The sequence below is a fragment of the Chenopodium album genome, chromosome 18 (assembly GCF_948465745.1).
Source record: "Chenopodium album chromosome 18, dcCheAlbu1.1, whole genome shotgun sequence".
NCBI classification, from domain to species: Eukaryota; Viridiplantae; Streptophyta; class Magnoliopsida; order Caryophyllales; family Amaranthaceae; genus Chenopodium; species Chenopodium album.
The window spans coordinates 14,096,094-14,101,612 of record NC_137851.1 but is presented as its reverse complement, the minus strand read 5'-3'; the positions used below and the strand labels follow the sequence as shown (position 1 = coordinate 14,101,612).

Here is a 5,519-nt window from a genome sequence, read left to right as displayed (position 1 = left end):
CGACCCTAAAACCACCAACAATCTCGCGAAAGCAAGCGCCCTCTCCTCCCCTCGCCGCAAAAATCGCCCCTCCTCCGTTTCCCCACCCTCAAAATCGATCTTTTCGGTGGTGGGAGAAGGGAGGAGGGGCGGTTTTGGTGATGGAGGAAAGGAGAGGGTTTAGTATTGAGGCTCGTGTTGGTGGTTTTTGGGTCTGTGTGGGTGCTTTTGGGGGTCGAGGGTGGGTCAGGTAGGTTGGTAAAGATCCGGCCAGCCGATTTTTGGTGGTTAAGAAGGTGGCCGACCGTTTTCCGGCGGCGTAAGGGGAGGGTGATATTTGTGTTTTATATGTTATTTTATCCCCCGTCCCACGGTCATTTATACGCTTATTGAGCTCTTCGAGCTATTTTTAGCGCTAATGTGCGGTTTCTAGTGTTTTGTAGAGTTGACATTTGTTTTGAAGGAATTTCTAGGATTTGTCGGTTTTTTCTATAGTTTTCCGGCCACTACGGGATATTGGAGCTTGTAGCACATTATGACCGTTGATCGTAGCTCAAGACCGATCGTATCGGTGATTAAGGGCTTGGTTCGTGAAATTGGTCTGAGAAACGGACCAAGAAGAGGTGTTGGGCCTCGTCATTTGAAGCCCAAAAGATTTAGAAGTGGAGATCAAGGACGGCCAAGGCAAAAGCCGGGCCCGATCGGGCGACCATTGGCTTGATCGGGCGGCTGCCCAGAAAGTAGCATTCGAGGAAAAAGGCAGGCCCGATCAGGCGGAGGCCGCCCGATCGGGCGCGAGTAAATTAGGCGATTTAGGAGTTTTGTTTTGGCTAATCTTCAAGCTTAGACTCTTTTTATAATCTTTCCTAGTTACACTTTCATGATTCTCCTTTCTCATACTCAAACTTTAGAGAGCTTTTCAGTTGGTGATTATTGTTAAACTCAAGTTCTTCCCTTTTTAGTGCAATTTCATATTTTCCTTCTTTTGGTATTCCTTCTTCTCTCCTTTATTGTTTATTTTCTTGTTTTAATCTTAATCATGTCTTTTTCATATGCTTTTATTTGTTTAGAATTAATTATGTGTGAGTAGTTTAATTCTAGGGTTCTTGGGGAATCCATAATTAATATGAAGGGATAATTTGTTATTATTGATATTGCACGATAATTTCTTATTGAATTGTTTTAATTCTTTACAATTGGATTATGAATCAAGCAAATGTGATTTGATTGTAAAAGTATAGCAATATTGAATTGATGAATCGAGCAGATGTTAATTTGGTAGTAAAGGATATTTTCAATAAAAACTTAGATTTAGTAAATTGCGAGAGTCTGTTAGATCTATGTTGATTAATAAATTGCGAGAGCCTGTTAATCAGTTATATGTGCAATGTTGATTATTAATTGTCATGTTTTATCCCAAAATATTAATTATTGGTGAACCTGTGACCCTAGGCTTCTTTATTATTGAATTTTCCCTATTCTTAATCTCCGTAGTTTAATTCCCCTTTCATAACAACAATTTTGGTTACTTAATAGTTTAGATTATTTTAATTAATTAGGAATAAATTGACTTGTTTCCCTGTGATTCGACCCTACTTCCCTATCTACTTAGTTAAAGGACTTAGGAATTACTTTTGATTAGGTGATACGACTTTAGCCTATCAAAATTTGGCGTTGTTGCCGGGGAAACAGTTTTATTTTTATTTCTGATTGTTTTATATTTTTTTGTAGTCTAAATTATTTTCTCTCGTCTCAGAGAACGCAAGTTCTTTGAGATAATTTTCTCATATTTGTTTGTTTAGTTCTGTGTTTATGCCCAGGAGTTCTAGATCAGGTTACATTCCATTCGATCCTGAAATGGAATGATCTTTTCATAGGCAGAAGAACCTTTACAGACATATACGATACACTTCTGAAGGTAATCCACCTTTAGAACCCCCATCTGATTCTAGCGTTTCAGAAGTTTCTTCAGAACCTGAATCAGAGATGACGACACCACCACCTCCTCCAGCTCGCAAGCTCAGCGATTATTCGCAACCGTCCCTGACGGATTTTCCACATCTTACTCCTACTCCAGCTCTTGATGGGGTGCAATTCGAGATCAAGCCCCAATTTATCACGATGATTGAGATGAAGCAATTTAGTGAAGCTAAGGGTGAAGACCCAAATCTTCATATTGCAGATTTCTGTCAGTATTGCAACACCATTAGGCAAGCTGGGGTTACACAAGACCAAATTAGGGAGATTCTTTTTCCTTTTTCTTTATGTGGAAAAGCTAAATTGTGGTTTAATGGTTTGAATAGAACTGCACTTGGTATTACTGACTGGGAGACACTTGGTTTGAATTTTTATAATAAATATTACCCTGCAGTGAGGACAGCTTTGTTGAGAAGTGCAATTCAAAATTTCGCCTAAGAGCCAGATGAAACTTTATATGAGGCTTGGGAAAGATTCAAGGATCTGCAGAGGGAGTGTCCTCACCATAATTTAGCACAGTGGCAGTTGATTCAAGCCTTTTACAATGGGCTTGGGAATTCATCTAGAACAATTCTGGATTCTGCAGCCAGTGGGAGGTTCATGAATCTTAATGTTGATAATGCAGGTCAGGTTATCGAAGATATGGCAATCCACAATTCCCAATATGGGAATCCTAGAGGTTTCGCTAACAAGGGGAAACACAATGTTGATTCCGTATCCTTTTTGCAGGCTCAATTATCATCTATTTGCCAAAAACTAGATAATCTTACTGCTGTTCCTAATTCTGTAGCTAATGTTTCTGCTGTCAATAATACTAATGACGCTTTTTGTGAAAATTGTGGAATTGTAAGACATTGGGAGCAAGAGTGTAGGAGTTGTATGGAGTAAGTTAATGCCTTCCAAACCTATAGGCAAAATAACCCATAGTCCAACACTAATAATCCTGGCCTCCGAAACCATCCATATCTTTCTTACCGGAGCACCAATGTACAAAATCCTCCACCTCCACAACAACCACAACAGCTACCACCACCACAACAGAAATATTACCATCCCAATTCTAGGCAGAAAACCCAATCACAAACTCCCCCACCTACTGACCCTGCCTTATCAGAAATTAGAGGGATGTTAGCAAACATGCAAAAGCACATGGAGAGTAGAGATGATCAAATTGATTCAATTATAGCCCGTAATAAAATTGTTGATAATCAGATTGCGCAACTTTCCTCTACTCTACAAAATCGCCAGCAGGGAGTCTTACCATCACAGTCAGTGCAACCCACGGATCATGCTAATGCAATTACTCTGAGGAGTGGTTCACACTATAATGGGCCTTCTATGCCCAAAGAGGATGAACCTGTTATAACACCAATTGCTAATCCTGATCCCTTTGTACCAAATGCTAATATTACTAACCCTGCACGGCTTCAGGGAAAAACTAACTCTTCTAATATTTCTTCGTAGGGTAAACCTCAGGAGAAGGGTGGAGATGTGCAAGGCCCTACTACCCAACTTCCATTGAAGCATGAATTCCACGTAGCAATTTGGCAGGCAAATCAGGGAGAGAATAGAGCCCCAAGTGTTGCTCCTCTACTTAGTCCACGAGCTTCGAACGAGTCGTCCACCAATACTAGATTGGTCGAGTGATTGAGGAAAACCGCGATCACCACCTTTATTGGACTAACCGACCACCACGGTCTACCACCACCACGAACCACCACACTAGCGCCAAGGGAGGAGGAGAGAGCCGTGAGATAGAGAGGAGTATGAGAGGGGTTGGTCTCGTGTTTGCTAATTAGGGTTTGATCACACTGATCAAATAATTGCATACTACTTGCAAACCCTAGGCACCTAGTCTATTTATAATCCCATTATAATTAGACTAGGGTTAGGAAGCCCAAAACCCTTCAATCCACTCCATGTGGCCGGCCATACTAGAGGATGAGGCCCATCATGGGCCTTGTCCTCTCGTGCCCGATCTAGACCCTTTGTGTGACCTTATAGGATCCGTCCAATTAGGCTTTGGGCTATTTTACTAGCCCAAAGATCGTTAGTACCTCTAGCTATGATAAAACGACGACCCAAATGTCCGAACTTAATTATCTCCATAATTTGATCCATTTATATATCTAGTAATTACACACAACGATGACATAAATCCTTCAATCTCCCACTTGTCTGAGACAAGTGTGCAATATTCAAATTCCTTAAGTCAATATGTGTCGATTTGATAATATGATTGCATCACATGTCGAGATCATATTAATCTACAAATCGTTTCTTGAAATCCGAGTTAGAATTACAAAACCAAATGATTACTGAGTAATGCATTTGAACGCGACCACGTATTTTCTGAATTCTCCCTCTTCAAGCGGCCATGACACATTTCCTAATTTAATAGGTAGACTCAATCCAATCTTGTGGCAACAAGGCTCCCACTCAACTTTTGAAATAACCGGGAAACACACTTTATAATCTCCAGTTACGGGAAGACGTTTGAATGTACCACAGTCATAACATCCATTGAATGAAATCAATGTTCCACTCATGTCAAAGGAATCCACTAATATATCCGGAAGCTCTATACTTGAACTTCAAAGTAGGTCAATAGTTCGATCATGCATCATTCATGCATATCCAAGTGATTGACCAAGCATCTCTATGCCCCTATAGCCCATGAAATTTCGCTATCCAATCAATCTTACATGCTAGTCCATTTATTGAAATCATTTATGTCCACTTTAATGATTTCGAACTAGGAACTTAAATAATATATGAATTTTGTTCACCTGTGGGGTTTCATTCACCAGGTTATTTAAATAAATTAACCTGATGAGCCCATCAATCCATAATTATTTTGGACATTTTATTTAATTTCCAAAACCATAATTAAATAAGAGAAATGAAATTTCTATTTTAAACATAATTCTGCAAATATATGCATTCCTTATGTAATATGTTTTCTCAAAACATATACAAATTGAATTACATAACTTGCTTCAATCCAAGTCTTTAATATGACTCTCATATCTTAGTCTATGGAAGGGGTTAGTGATTTCTCACTCATAATAAAACTTTGCAGATCACGACATTCCGCTTGTCATTGATCTCATAAATGAGGTGATATCTCATATCTATTTTTTTGGATTTGTGATATGACCCTGATTCCTTTGTTTTGGCAAAGGTGTCATTTTAGTCACAAGACAATTTGATCCAAACTTCCTCCGTAACTACTCTTACTATAGCTAAAACACATATTCTGACAATGAGTATGTAACAGTATTCTGCTTTGAACTCTTTCAAGCATACTGTCCTTCTTCATACAGACATAAACATGCATTTAGATCACCATCTAAAGTCACCTTGCCTGTTTGGAAACTTGCATCCTGTATACACCCAAATGTGTCTCCCCAAAACCAAACCCAGTGATGAATAACTTTCACGTCATTTGATTATCGAACGAAGTGAAAGTGTAAAAATTCTAGTGATGAGGATGTTTTTATTAAAATATCTCTTCTTTCTGTTTTTGAAAATATTTCTTTTCTCTTCCTGTTTTATGAAAA

At 39.1% G+C, this 5,519-nt stretch overlaps 1 non-coding gene across 1 annotated transcript; it reads right to left on the bottom strand.

The window, feature by feature from the left end:
* Positions 1-2,361: 2,361 nt before the first annotated feature.
* Positions 2,362-2,468, bottom strand: LOC145593336 (small nucleolar RNA R71). The gene has a single exon (XR_014102682.1). It is a non-coding gene; the product is annotated as a small nucleolar RNA R71 (small nucleolar RNA).
* Between the last annotated feature and the right edge of the window lie 3,051 nt (positions 2,469-5,519).